The 15,782-nt window shown below is 48.8% G+C and overlaps 1 protein-coding gene across 2 annotated transcripts in view; it reads left to right on the top strand.

Moving 5' to 3' along the window:
- Nucleotides 1-15,782, top strand: part of LOC117342261 (S-formylglutathione hydrolase-like) — a 61,126-nt gene that overhangs the window by 43,246 nt on the left and 2,098 nt on the right. The window lies entirely within an intron of this gene.

Below are 15,782 nucleotides of genomic sequence, written 5' to 3'. Positions count from 1 at the left end.
CTACTGTCGGGAGGTTTGTAGATAGCCCTACTGTCAGGAGGTTTGTAGATAGCCCTACTGTCAGGAGGTCTGTAGATAGCCCTACTGTCAGGATGTCTGTAGATAGCCCTACTATCGGGAGGTCTGTAGATAGCCCTACTGTCGGCAGGTCTGTAGATAGCCCTACTGTCAGGAGGTCTGTAGATAGCGTTACTGTCAGGATGTCTGTAGATAGCCCTACTGTCAGGAGGTCTGTAGATAGCGTTACTGTCAGGAGGTCTGTAGATAGCCCTACTGTCGGGATGTCTGTTGATAGCCCTACTGTCAGGATGTCTGTAGATAGCCCTACTGTCAAGAGGTCTGTAGACAGCCCTACTGTCGAGAGGTCTGTAGATAGCCCTACTGTCAAGAGGTCTGTAGATAGCCCTACTGTCAGGAGGTCTGTAGATAGCCCTACTGTCAAGAGGTCTGTAGATAGCCCTACTGTCGGGATACTTGTAGATAGCCCTACTGTCGGGAGGTCTGTAGATAGCCCTACTGTCAGGATACTTGTAGATAGCCCTACTGTCAAGAGGTCTGTAGATAGCCCTACTGTCAGGAGGTCTGTAGATAGCCCTACTGTCGGGAGGTCTGTAGAAAGCCCTACTGTCAGGTCTGTAGATAGCCCTACTGTCAGGTTTGTAGATAGCCCTACTGTCAGGATGTCTGTAGATAGCCCTACTGTCAGGTCTGTAGATAGCCCTACTGTAAGGATGTCTGTAGATAGCCCTACTGTCGGGATGTCTGTAGATAGCCCTACTGTCAGGAGGTCTGTAGATAGCCCTACTGTCGGGAGGTCAGTAGATAGCTCTACTGTCAGGAGGTGTGTAGATAGCCCTACTGTCAGGATGTCTGTAGATAGCCCTACTGTCAGGATACTTGTAGATAGCTCTACTGGTGAGAGGTCTGTAGATAGCCCTACTGTTTGGATGTTTGTAGATAGAACTACTGTCGGGAGGCCTGTAGATAGCCCTACTGTCAGGATGTCTGTAGATAGCCCTACTGACAGGAGGTCTGTAGATAGCCCTACTGTCGGGAGGCCTGTAGATAGCCCTACTGTCAGGAGGTCTGTAGATAGCCCTACTGTTTGGATGTCTGTAGATAGCCCTACTGTCGGGATGTCTGTAGATAGTCCTACTGACAGGAGGTCTGTAGATAGCCCTACTGTCGGGAGCTCTGTAGATAGCCCTACTGTCAGGAGGTCTGTAGATAGCCCTACTGTCGGGAGGTCTGTAGATAGCCCTATTGTCAGGATACTTGTAGATAGCTCTACTGGTGAGAGGTCTGTAGATAGCCCTACTGTTTGGATGTTTGTAGATAGCCCTACTGTCGGGGGTTTTGTAATAGCCCCCTGTTGGATTTTTGTAGATAAAATCTGTGGAGGCCGTAATAGCCCTACTGTCAGGATGTCTGAGATAGCCTACTACGGAGGTCTGTAGTGCCCACGTCGGGGGCCGTAATAGCCCTACGTCAGGAGGTCTGTAGTAGCCCCAAATGTTTGGGTGTCGTAGAAGCCCCACGCCCGGGATTTCTTTGATAGTCCCACTGACAGGAGATCGTAGAAGCCCCTACTGTCAGGGGTCTGTAATACCCTACTTGGGATACTTTTTAGATACCCTACGTCGGGGGTACTTTTAGTAGCCCTACTGTCAGGGTGCGGTAGATAGCCCCACTCCGGGATTCTTTTAGCCCTACTGTCAGGGGTTTTGTAGATAGTACTATGTTTAGGAGGCGTTTAAGCCCCACTGTCAGGGGGTCGTAGATAGCCCCCTTTAGGGGTCTGTAGATAGCCCTACTTCGGGGTCTGTAAAGCCCTACTGTCAGGATGTCTGTAGATAGCCCTACTGTCAGGTCCTGTAGATAGCCCTACTGTCGGGATGTCTGTAGATAGCCCTTACTGTCAGGTCTGTAGATAGCCCTACTGTCAGGTTTGTAGATAGCCCCTACTGTCAGGAGGTCTGTAGATAGCCTACTGTCAGGATGTCTGTAGATAGCCCTACTGTCAGGTCTGTAGATAGCCCTACTGTCAGGATGTCTGTAGATAGCCCTACTGTCGGGATGTCTGTAGATAGCCCTACTGTCAGGAGGTCTGTAGATAGCCCTACTGTCGGGAGGTCTGTAGATAGCCCTACTGTCAGGAGGTCTGTAGATAGCCCTACTGTCAGGATGTCTGTAGATAGCCCTACTGTCAGGATACTTGTAGATAGCTCTACTGGTGAGAGGTCTGTAGATAGCCCTACTGTTTGGATGTTTGTAGATAGAACTACTGTCGGGAGGCCTGTAGATAGCCCTACTGTCAGGATGTCTGTAGATAGCCCTACTGTCAGGAGGTCTGTAGATAGCCCTACTGTCGGGAGGCCTGTAGATAGCCCTACTGTCAGGAGGTCTGTAGATAGCCATACTGTTTGGATGTCTGTAGATAGCCCTACTGTCGGGATGTCTGTAGATAGTCCTACTGACAGGAGATCTGTAGATAGCCCTACTGTCAGGAGGTCTGTAGATAGCCCTACTGTCGGGATACTTGTAGATAGCCCTACTGTCGGGGATACTTGTAGATAGCCCTACTGTCAGGATGTCGGTAGATAGCCCTACTCTCGGGATGTCTGTATATAGCCCTACTGTCAGGAGGTTTGTAGATAGTACTACTGTCAGGAGGTCTGTATATAGCCCTACTGTCAGGAGGTCTGTAGATAGCCCTACTGTCAGGAGGTCTGTAGATAGCCCTACTGTCAGGAGGTCTGTAGATAGCCCTACTGTCGGGATGTCTGTAGATAGCCCTACTGTCAGGATACTTGTAGAAAGCCCTACTGTCAGGAGGTCTGTATATAGCCCTACTGCCATGAGGTCTGTAGCTAGCCCTACTGTCGGGAGGTCTATAGATAACCCTACTGTCAGGTGGTCTGTAGATGGCCCTACTGTCAGGAGGTCTGTAGATAGCCCTACTGTCAGGATACTTGTAGATAGCTCTACTGGTGAGAGGTCTGTAGATAGCCCTACTGTCGGGAGGTCTGTAGATAGCCCTACTTTCAAGAGGTCTGTAGATAGCCCTACTGTCAGGAGGTCAGTAGATAGCCCTACTGTCGGGATGCTTACAAGTAAAAAGCACTATTATTGGGATGTTTGTAGATAACACTACTGTCGGGATGTCTGTAGATAGCCCGACTGTCAGGATGTCAGTAGATAGCCCTACTGTCAGGATGTCTGTAGATAGCCCTACTGTCAGGTCTGTAGATAGCCCTACTGTCGGGATGTCTGTAGATAGCCCTACTGTCAGGTCTGTAGATAGCCCTACTGTCAGGTTTGTAGATAGCCCTACTGTCAGGATGTCTGTAGATAGCCCTACTGTCAGGTCTGTAGATAGCCCTACTGTAAGGATGTCTGTAGATAGCCCTACTGTCGGGATGTCTGTAGATAGCCCTACTGTCAGGAGGTCTGTAGATAGCCCTACTGTCGGGAGGTCAGTAGATAGCTCTACTGTCAGGAGGTGTGTAGATAGCCCTACTGTCAGGATGTCTGTAGATAGCCCTACTGTCAGGATACTTGTAGATAGCTCTACTGGTGAGAGGTCTGTAGATAGCCCTACTGTTTGGATGTTTGTAGATAGAACTACTGTCGGGAGGCCTGTAGATAGCCCTACTGTCAGGATGTCTGTAGATAGCCCTACTGACAGGAGGTCTGTAGATAGCCCTACTGTCGGGAGGCCTGTAGATAGCCCTACTGTCAGGAGGTCTGTAGATAGCCCTACTGTCGGGATACTTGTAGATAGCCCTACTGTCGGGGATACTTGTAGATAGCCCTACTGTCAGGATGTCGGTAGATAGCCCTACTCTCGGGATGTCTGTATATAGCCCTACTGTCAGGAGGTTTGTAGATAGTACTACTGTCAGGAGGTCTGTAGATAGCCCTACTGTCAGGAGGTCTGTAGATAGCCCTACTGTCAGGAGGTCTGTAGATAGCCCTACTGTCAGGAGGTCTGTAGATAGCCCTACTGTCGGGATGTCTGTAGATAGCCCTACTGTCAGGATACTTGTAGAAAGCCCTACTGTCAGGAGGTCTGTATATAGCCCTACTGCCATGAGGTCTGTAGCTAGCCCTACTGTCGGGAGGTCTATAGATAACCCTACTGTCAGGTGGTCTGTAGATGGCCCTACTGTCAGGAGGTCTGTAGATAGCCCTACTGTCAGGATACTTGTAGATAGCTCTACTGGTGAGAGGTCTGTAGATAGCCCTACTGTCGGGAGGTCTGTAGATAGCCCTACTTTCAAGAGGTCTGTAGATAGCCCTACTGTCAGGAGGTCAGTAGATAGCCCTACTGTCGGGATGCTTACAAGTAAAAAGCACTATTATTGGGATGTTTGTAGATAACACTACTGTCGGGATGTCTGTAGATAGCCCTACTGTCAGGAGGTCTGTAGATAGCCCTACTGTCAGGAGGTCTGTAGATAGCCCGACTGTCAGGATGTCAGTAGATAGCCCTACTGTCAGGATGTCTGTAGATAGCCCTACTGTCAGGTCTGTAGATAGCCCTACTGTCGGGATGTCTGTAGATAGCCCTACTGTCAGGTCTGTAGATAGCCCTACTGTCAGGTTTGTAGATAGCCCTACTTTCATGATGTCTGTAGATAGCCCTACTGTCAGGTCTGTAGATAGCCCTACTGTCAGGATGTCTGTAGATAGCCCTACTGTCGGGATGTCTGTAGATAGCCCTACTGTCGGGAGGTCAGTAGATAGCTCTACTGTCAGGAGGTGTGTAGATAGCCCTACTGTCAGGATGTCTGTAGATAGCCCTACTGTCAGGATACTTGTAGATAGCTCTACTGGTGAGAGGTCTGTAGATAGCCCTACTGTTTGGATGTTTGTAGATAGAACTACTGTCGGGAGGCCTGTAGATAGCCCTACTGTCAGGATGTCTGTAGATAGCCCTGCTGACAGGAGGTCTGTAGATAGCCCTACTGTCGGGAGGCCTGTAGATAGCCCTACTGTCAGGAGGTCTGTAGATAGCCCTACTGTTTGGATGTCTGTAGATAGCCCTACTGTCGGGATGTCTGTAGATAGTCCTACTGACAGGAGGTCTGTAGATAGCCCTACTGTCGGGAGCTCTGTAGATAGCCCTACTGTCAGGAGGTCTGTAGATAGCCCTACTGTCGGGAGGTCTGTAGATAGCCCTACTTTCAAGAGGTCTGTAGATAGCCCTACTGTCAGGAGGTCAGTAGATAGCCCTACTGTCGGGATGCTTACAAGTAAAAAGCACTATTATTGGGATGTTTGTAGATAACACTACTGTCGGGATGTCTGTAGATAGCCCTACTGTCAGGAGGTCTGTAGATAGCCCTACTGTCAGGAGGTCTGTAGATAGCCCGACTGTCAGGATGTCAGTAGATAGCCCTACTGTCAGGATGTCTGTAGATAGCCCTACTGTCAGGTCTGTAGATAGCCCTACTGTCGGGATGTCTGTAGATAGCCCTACTGTCAGGTCTGTAGATAGCCCTACTGTCAGGTTTGTAGATAGCCCTACTGTCAGGATGTCTGTAGATAGCCCTACTGTCAGGATGTCTGTAGATAGCCCTACTGTCAGGTCTGTAGATAGGCCTACTGTCAGGATGTCTGTAGATAGCCCTACTGTCGGGATGTCTGTAGATAGCCCTACTGTCAGGAGGTCTGTAGATAGCCCTACTGTCGGGAGGTCAGTAGATAGCTCTACTGTCAGGAGGTGTGTAGATAGCCCTACTGTCAGGATGTCTGTAGATAGCCCTACTGTCAGGATACTTGTAGATAGCTCTACTGGTGAGAGGTCTGTAGATAGCCCTACTGTTTGGATGTTTGTAGATAGAACTACTGTCGGGAGGCCTGTAGATAGCCCTACTGTCAGGATGTCTGTAGATAGCCCTACTGACAGGAGGTCTGTAGATAGCCCTACTGTCGGGAGGCCTGTAGATAGCCCTACTGTCAGGAGGTCTGTAGATAGCCATACTGTTTGGATGTCTGTAGATAGCCCTACTGTCGGGATGTCTGTAGATAGTCCTACTGACAGGAGATCTGTAGATAGCCCTACTGTCAGGAGGTCTGTAGATAGCCCTACTGTCGGGATACTTGTAGATAGCCCTACTGTCGGGGATACTTGTAGATAGCCCTACTGTCAGGATGTCGGTAGATAGCCCTACTCTCGGGATGTCTGTATATAGCCCTACTGTCAGGAGGTTTGTAGATAGTACTACTGTCAGGAGGTCTATATATAGCCCTACTGTCAGGAGGTCTGTAGATAGCCCTACTGTCAGGAGGTCTGTAGATAGCCCTACTGTCAGGAGGTCTGTAGATAGCCCTACTGTCGGGATGTCTGTAGATAGCCCTACTGTCAGGATACTTGTAGAAAGCCCTACTGTCAGGAGGTCTGTATATAGCCCTACTGCCATGAGGTCTGTAGCTAGCCCTACTGTCGGGAGGTCTATAGATAACCCTACTGTCAGGTGGTCTGTAGATGGCCCTACTGTCAGGAGGTCTGTAGATAGCCCTACTGTCAGGATACTTGTAGATAGCTCTACTGGTGAGAGGTCTGTAGATAGCCCTACTGTCGGGAGGTCTGTAGATAGCCCTACTTTCAAGAGGTCTGTAGATAGCCCTACTGTCAGGAGGTCAGTAGATAGCCCTACTGTCGGGATGCTTACAAGTAAAAAGCACTATTATTGGGATGTTTGTAGATAACACTACTGTCGGGATGTCTGTAGATAGCCCGACTGTCAGGATGTCAGTAGATAGCCCTACTGTCAGGATGTCTGTAGATAGCCCTACTGTCAGGTCTGTAGATAGCCCTACTGTCGGGATGTCTGTAGATAGCCCTACTGTCAGGTCTGTAGATAGCCCTACTGTCAGGTTTGTAGATAGCCCTACTGTCAGGATGTCTGTAGATAGCCCTACTGTCAGGTCTGTAGATAGCCCTACTGTAAGGATGTCTGTAGATAGCCCTACTGTCGGGATGTCTGTAGATAGCCCTACTGTCAGGAGGTCTGTAGATAGCCCTACTGTCGGGAGGTCAGTAGATAGCTCTACTGTCAGGAGGTGTGTAGATAGCCCTACTGTCAGGATGTCTGTAGATAGCCCTACTGTCAGGATACTTGTAGATAGCTCTACTGGTGAGAGGTCTGTAGATAGCCCTACTGTTTGGATGTTTGTAGATAGAACTACTGTCGGGAGGCCTGTAGATAGCCCTACTGTCAGGATGTCTGTAGATAGCCCTACTGACAGGAGGTCTGTAGATAGCCCTACTGTCGGGAGGCCTGTAGATAGCCCTACTGTCAGGAGGTCTGTAGATAGCCCTACTGTTTGGATGTCTGTAGATAGCCCTACTGTCGGGATGTCTGTAGATAGTCCTACTGACAGGAGGTCTGTAGATAGCCCTACTGTCGGGAGGTCTGTAGATAGCCCTACTGTCAGGAGGTCTGTAGATAGCCCTACTGTCGGGAGGTCTGTAGATAGCCCTACTGTCAGGAGGTCTGTAGATAGCCCTACTGTCAGGAGGTCTGTAGATAGCCCTACTGTCAGGATGTCTGTAGATAGCCCTACTGACAGGAGGTCTGTAGATAGCCCTACTGTCGGGAGGCCTGTAGATAGCCCTACTGTCAGGAGGTCTGTAGATAGCCATACTGTTTGGATGTCTGTAGATAGCCCTACTGTCGGGATGTCTGTAGATAGTCCTACTGACAGGAGATCTGTAGATAGCCCTACTGTCAGGAGGTCTGTAGATAGCCCTACTGTCGGGATACTTGTAGATAGCCCTACTGTCGGGGATACTTGTAGATAGCCCTACTGTCAGGATGTTGGTAGATAGCCCTACTCTCGGGATGTCTGTATATAGCCCTACTGTCAGGAGGTTTGTAGATAGTACTACTGTCAGGAGGTCTGTAGATAGCCCTACTGTCAGGAGGTCTGTAGATAGCCCTACTGTCAGGAGGTCTGTAGATAGCCCTACTGTCAGGAGGTCTGTAGATAGCCCTACTGTCGGGATGTCTGTAGATAGCCCTACTGTCAGGATACTTGTAGAAAGCCCTACTGTCAGGAGGTCTGTATATAGCCCTACTGCCATGAGGTCTGTAGCTAGCCCTACTGTCGGGAGGTCTATAGATAACCCTACTGTCAGGTGGTCTGTAGATGGCCCTACTGTCAGGAGGTCTGTAGATAGCCCTACTGTCAGGATACTTGTAGATAGCTCTACTGGTGAGAGGTCTGTAGATAGCCCTACTGTCGGGAGGTCTGTAGATAGCCCTACTTTCAAGAGGTCTGTAGATAGCCCTACTGTCAGGAGGTCAGTAGATAGCCCTACTGTCGGGATGCTTACAAGTAAAAAGCACTATTATTGGGATGTTTGTAGATAACACTACTGTCGGGATGTCTGTAGATAGCCCGACTGTCAGGATGTCAGTAGATAGCCCTACTGTCAGGATGTCTGTAGATAGCCCTACTGTCAGGTCTGTAGATAGCCCTACTGTCGGGATGTCTGTAGATAGCCCTACTGTCAGGTCTGTAGATAGCCCTACTGTCAGGTTTGTAGATAGCCCTACTGTCAGGATGTCTGTAGATAGCCCTACTGTCAGGTCTGTAGATAGCCCTACTGTAAGGATGTCTGTAGATAGCCCTACTGTCGGGATGTCTGTAGATAGCCCTACTGTCAGGAGGTCTGTAGATAGCCCTACTGTCGGGAGGTCAGTAGATAGCTCTACTGTCAGGAGGTGTGTAGATAGCCCTACTGTCAGGATGTCTGTAGATAGCCCTACTGTCAGGATGTCTGTAGATAGCCCTACTGTCAGGATACTTGTAGATAGCTCTACTGGTGAGAGGTCTGTAGATAGCCCTACTGTTTGGATGTTTGTAGATAGAACTACTGTCGGGAGGCCTGTAGATAGCCCTACTGTCAGGATGTCTGTAGATAGCCCTACTGACAGGAGGTCTGTAGATAGCCCTACTGTCGGGAGGCCTGTAGATAGCCCTACTGTCAGGAGGTCTGTAGATAGCCCTACTGTTTGGATGTCTGTAGATAGCCCTACTGTCGGGATGTCTGTAGATAGTCCTACTGACAGGAGGTCTGTAGATAGCCCTACTGTCGGGAGCTCTGTAGATAGCCCTACTGTCAGGAGGTCTGTAGATAGCCCTACTGTCGGGAGGTCTGTAGATAGCCCTACTTTCAAGAGGTCTGTAGATAGCCCTACTGTCAGGAGGTCAGTAGATAGCCCTACTGTCGGGATGCTTACAAGTAAAAAGCACTATTATTGGGATGTTTGTAGATAACACTACTGTCGGGATGTCTGTAGATAGCCCTACTGTCAGGAGGTCTGTAGATAGCCCTACTGTCAGGAGGTCTGTAGATAGCCCGACTGTCAGGATGTCAGTAGATAGCCCTACTGTCAGGAGGTCTGTAGATAGCCCTACTGTCAGGTCTGTAGATAGCCCTACTGTCGGGATGTCTGTAGATAGCCCTACTGTCAGGTCTGTAGATAGCCCTACTGTCAGGTTTGTAGATAGCCCTACTGTCAGGATGTCTGTAGATAGCCCTACTGTCAGGATGTCTGTAGATAGCCCTACTGTCAGGTCTGTAGATAGGCCTACTGTCAGGATGTCTGTAGATAGCCCTACTGTCGGGATGTCTGTAGATAGCCCTACTGTCAGGAGGTCTGTAGATAGCCCTACTGTCGGGAGGTCTGTAGATAGCTCTACTGTCAGGAGGTGTGTAGATAGCCCTACTGTCAGGATGTCTGTAGATAGCCCTACTGTCAGGATACTTGTAGATAGCTCTACTGGTGAGAGGTCTGTAGATAGCCCTACTGTTTGGATGTTTGTAGATAGAACTACTGTCGGGAGGCCTGTAGATAGCCCTACTGTCAGGATGTCTGTAGATAGCCCTACTGACAGGAGGTCTGTAGATAGCCCTACTGTCGGGAGGCCTGTAGATAGCCCTACTGTCAGGAGGTCTGTAGATAGCCATACTGTTTGGATGTCTGTAGATAGCCCTACTGTCGGGATGTCTGTAGATAGTCCTACTGACAGGAGGTCTGTAGATAGCCCTACTGTCAGGAGGTCTGTAGATAGCCCTACTGTCGGGATACTTGTAGATAGCCCTACTGTCGGGGATACTTGTAGATAGCCCTACTGTCAGGATGTCGGTAGATAGCCCTACTCTCGGGATGTCTGTATATAGCCCTACTGTCAGGAGGTTTGTAGATAGTACTACTGTCAGGAGGTCTGTATATAGCCCTACTGTCAGGAGGTCTGTAGATAGCCCTACTGTCAGGAGGTCTGTAGATAGCCCTACTGTCGGGATGTCTGTAGATAGCCCTACTGTCAGGATACTTGTAGAAAGCCCTACTGTCAGGAGGTCTGTATATAGCCCTACTGCCATGAGGTCTGTAGCTAGCCCTACTGTCGGGAGGTCTATAGATAACCCTACTGTCAGGTGGTCTGTAGATGGCCCTACTGTCAGGAGGTCTGTAGATAGCCCTACTGTCAGGATACTTGTAGATAGCTCTACTGGTGAGAGGTCTGTAGATAGCCCTACTGTCGGGAGGTCTGTAGATAGCCCTACTTTCAAGAGGTCTGTAGATAGCCCTACTGTCAGGAGGTCAGTAGATAGCCCTACTGTCGGGATGCTTACAAGTAAAAAGCACTATTATTGGGATGTTTGTAGATAACACTACTGTCGGGATGTCTGTAGATAGCCCTACTGTCAGGAGGTCTGTAGATAGCCCTACTGTCAGGAGGTCTGTACATAGCCCGACTGTCAGGATGTCAGTAGATAGCCCTACTGTCAGGATGTCTGTAGATAGCCCTACTGTCGGGATGTCTGTAGATAGCCCTACTGTCAGGTCTGTAGATAGCCCTACTGTCAGGTTTGTAGATAGCCCTACTGTCAGGATGTCTGTAGATAGCCCTACTGTCAGGTCTGTAGATAGCCCTACTGTAAGGATGTCTGTAGATAGCCCTACTGTCGGGATGTCTGTAGATAGCCCTACTGTCAGGAGGTCTGTAGATAGCCCTACTGTCGGGAGGTCAGTAGATAGCTCTACTGTCAGGAGGTGTGTAGATAGCCCTACTGTCAGGATGTCTGTAGATAGCCCTACTGTCAGGATACTTGTAGATAGCTCTACTGGTGAGAGGTCTGTAGATAGCCCTACTGTTTGGATGTTTGTAGATAGAACTACTGTCGGGTCTGTAGATAGCCCTACTGTCGGGATGTCTGTAGATAGCCCTACTGTCAGGTCTGTAGATAGCCCTACTGTCAGGTTTGTAGATAGCCCTACTGTCAGGATGTCTGTAGATAGCCCTACTGTCAGGATGTCTGTAGATAGCCCTACTGTCAGGTCTGTAGATAGGCCTACTGTCAGGATGTCTGTAGATAGCCCTACTGTCGGGATGTCTGTAGATAGCCCTACTGTCAGGAGGTCTGTAGATAGCCCTACTGTCGGGAGGTCAGTAGATAGCTCTACTGTCAGGAGGTGTGTAGATAGCCCTACTGTCAGGATGTCTGTAGATAGCCCTACTGTCAGGATACTTCTAGATAGCTCTACTGGTGAGAGGTCTGTAGATAGCCCTACTGTTTGGATGTTTGTAGATAGAACTACTGTCGGGAGGCCTGTAGATAGCCCTACTGTCAGGATGTCTGTAGATAGCCCTACTGACAGGAGGTCTGTAGATAGCCCTACTGTCGGGAGGCCTGTAGATAGCCCTACTGTCAGGAGGTCTGTAGATAGCCATACTGTTTGGATGTCTGTAGATAGCCCTACTGTCGGGATGTCTGTAGATAGTCCTACTGACAGGAGGTCTGTAGATAGCCCTACTGTCAGGAGGTCTGTAGATAGCCCTACTGTCGGGATGTCTGTAGATAGCCCTACTGTCGGGATACTTGTAGATAGCCCTACTGTCGGGGATACTTGTAGATAGCCCTATTGTCGGGAGGTTTGTAGATAGTCCTACTGTCAGGAGGTCTGTAAATTGCCCTACTGTCATGAGGTCTGTATAGCCCTACTGTCTGGAGGTCTGTAGATAGCCCTACTGTCAGGAGGTTTGTAGATAGCCCTACTGTCAGGAGGTCTGTAGATAGCCCTACTGTCAGGATACTTGTAGATAGCCCTACTGTCAGGAGGTCTGTAGATAGCCCTACTGTCAGGAGGTCGGTAGATAGCCCTACTGTCAGAAGGTCTGTAGATAGCCCTTCTGTCAGGAGGTCTGTAGATAGCCCTACTGTCAGGAGGTCTGTAGATAGCCCTACTGTCAGGAGGTCTGTAGATAGCCCTACTGTCAGAAGGTCTGTAGATAGCCCTACTGTCAGGAGGTCTGTAGATAGCCCTACTGTCAGGAGGTTTGTAGATAGCCCTACTGTCAGGAGGTCTGTAGATAGCCCTACTGTCAGGAGGTCTGTAGATAGTCCTACTGTCGGGAGGTCAGTAGATAGCCCTACTGTCAGAAGGTTTGTAGATAGTCCTACTGTCGGGAGGTCTGTAGATAGCCCTACTGTCAGGAGGTCTGTAGATAGCCCTACTGTCGGGATGTCTGTAGATAGCCCTACTGTCGGGAGGTCTGTAGATAGTCCTACTGTAGGGAGGTCTGTAGATAGCCCTACTGTCAGGAGGTCTGTAGATAGTCCTACTGTAGGGAGATCTGTAGATAGTCCTACTGACAGGAGGTCTGTAGATAGCCCTACTGTCAGGAGGTCTGTAGATAGCCCTACTGTCAAGAGGTCTGTAGATAGCCCTACTGTCAGGAGGTCTGTAGATAGCCCTACTGTCAGGAGGTCTGTAGATAGCCCTACTGTCGGGAGGTCTGTAGATAGCCCTACTGTCAGGAGGTCTGTAGATAGCCCTACTGTCAGGAGGTTTGTAGATAGCCCTACTGTCAGGAGGTCTGTAGATAGCCCTACTGTCAGGATACTTGTAGATAGGCCTACTGTCAGGAGGTCTGTAGATAGCCCTACTGTCAGGAGGTCTGTAGATAGCCCTACTGTCAGAAGATCTGTAGATAGCCCTACTGTCGGGAGGTCTGTAGATAGCCCTACTGTCAGCATACTTGTAGATAGCTCTACTGGTGAGAGGTCTGTAGATAGCCCTACTGTTAGGAGGTTTGTAGATAACACTGCTGCCGGGCGGTCTGTTGATAGTACTATTGTGAAAGATGACCGAATATGCAATGTTATATATTCAATATCTATATTGCCGACAATGACAGTTGTAGGCTACGATCACACAAGTATGGGTACGTAAAATACGTCCTAATACGAGCTTGACCAATTGTAGACTTCGCTGATTGTGGTCACGCACGCACGGCCGAACATCAACTTCGGGACGAGGTGACATAAACAACTTCGCTTAGAGAAATCAGCTCGTCACGTACATTCACAAGACTCCTCCCCGTTTTAATAATGGAATGTGCTAATAGCATCACCATCTGCTGCTGAATCGGAACAATAAAGTCAACCCCAATACCATTGCCATCTTCGCTAGCCAAGGCTTCTGATTACGTTACACTACACGAACCCTTGGCGGATATAGTCGTGTTCAAACCGTCGCGCCCTGGAATCCCAGGGCACCCAATCAAATCGCGTTTTAGGTTCAGGCTTGGTTTCGCAGTAAACAAAAATTGCGGCACCCAGTACAGAGCTACAATGTCGACTATGTCATGGCATTTTACCTATATACAGAGACGAACTATCTTTAGGGAAACATTCGCAGTGTTTGATCAATCTATTTAAGTCATTGATCACATGTCTTTTCAAAATGACACAAGCCTCCATGTGTGTTTGTAAACATCTCAGATGAAGTAAATCGGTAACGCTCGTTTCGATTGGTCGAAAATTTCATGCGTAAAGAGTGGTAATTTTGAATCTCCGCTAGAGGGCCAGAACTGACGCCTATATCCGCCAAGGGTTCGTGTAGTTTAACGTAATCAGAAGCCTTGGCTAGCGAAGATGACCAATTGCATGACAAACTCCAAATATGTATAAACCTCTCTCGTAGCGGGAACTCAACGGACTGAGCAAAGCGTCGGCCTATGTCAGCAACGATTGAGCAAACTGAGCATCTCGCCGAACCTCGGATAGCGTCCCCGAACAGCCGGCCCTCAACCGGCAGGTAACTATGTATCCGCACATCACGGTTAACAGGCAGGGCAACCATCCAGCCAATAACAAGTCCTCTTCAGGAATGAAGGTCATCCGACAACATTCTCTAGCAGGAGTGTTTCTCCCCGATTCACCATAGACGTCCCTCTGACGGCGCACCCGATAGGGAAAAGGGCACACTGCAACATAGCCAGCTGTGAAGTTGACACCAGTCTCAGTCTATATGAGAACTACCTACAGGACACCGACCCTCATTCAGCAGAGGAAACTCTGCTCTTCGTCCGTCCGATATACCATCAGCGATCCCTTCACTATAGTAAACAGACACTACGCAAACGACATTCGATTCCAGAAGAAACCGACAATGACACACGGTCCCTCTGGATAGGGACTACTAGCGAAGCCCCAAGCACGCCAGCCCGCATACTGCAGGTTTATGAAGTAGAAGCAACCCCAGCTTCTCCGATCTACGCAAGAGTGCGCCGCATAGAACCGACCTTTGGATAAAGCCAAACTCGGACTATGAGGGCATGCATTTGCTCTTTGGCCATCAGTCATGATCAATAACGACTGCGAGACAACTTTCTATTTTCCTCCATCATTTAACGAATGTTCTCCCAAAAGTTGACTCACAATAGACTAACAGACGGACATCACACGCAAGACAGCGCCAGGTTCAAAAGCCAAACCCAATGGGACACCCATTGATTCTCTGGTCATCTGGCCGGTCGACCTATTACTGTACCAACCACGTCGTTGGTAACCGTATCAAAAGGTTCAGAAATGATAAAATCAGGACACTGCTAAAGTCAAAATATAATCTTTGTCATTTGCCCGGAGAGCCCATGTCACGACACGGATCAATAGACAACTCTCAAAGCCACAACTGCAGTAGCGAGACCTAATACCCACAACATCAAATCGTATAGAAGTTATTCCTTCCAACTGTTCATCTTTACAACTTGTTCCTGGCAGTTCGTCACTTTTATCAGTTAACATCATGCCCATACATATTCCTGCAGCCATGCGATAATGGGACAAGGACCACCCAACAAACAACATAGGATTTACATCAAACCCATCAGCAGCATCTTGGGAGTATATGAATGAATCATCGTTGCCCGATCCCAAACTGGCAACAGCAATGTCGCTTGGTCATATAATTCTAAAATGTTTGGCACAAAATTGCCTCCAATGCCTCTCAATGACTGCTCTAATAATCTGTCATCCCTCAATTGCTAAGTTGGCCCGGAGATTGAGAATACAGGGATTTCGTGTGTTGAACGCGTCAACATCCCGTTCACCTCATGCATTAGGGCGGCATAAAACATGGTGTTGATATCTATTAAATGGACCTTCACACAACACTATACAACAAAAGTCCCCTTCTCAAAACAGGGCTCGCCTTCGGGGGCTTCATTATGACAGTGATCCCCTCCGGTGCCTCTTTACAACAGAAACTTTTCTCAAAACATCGTGCTTCTTCGGAGCCTTTATCATGTCGGGAATCTGCCGCCGCACAGTCCTTAATATTGCAAACTACCGGGTATTTGCTGCGTCGAGGTCAGAGAACTGTCTGAATTAGCGAGGGAGGGGATGCCCGAGGAAGATTTTGGGTTCTTAATTTATACCATAAGGGTTTCAATCTCGGCTCTGATGTTCTCGAGTT

This window comes from Pecten maximus, chromosome 14 (genome assembly GCF_902652985.1).
Source record: "Pecten maximus chromosome 14, xPecMax1.1, whole genome shotgun sequence".
Taxonomy (NCBI): Eukaryota; Metazoa; Mollusca; class Bivalvia; order Pectinida; family Pectinidae; genus Pecten; species Pecten maximus.
This window is presented reverse-complemented; position numbering and strand designations above follow the sequence as displayed.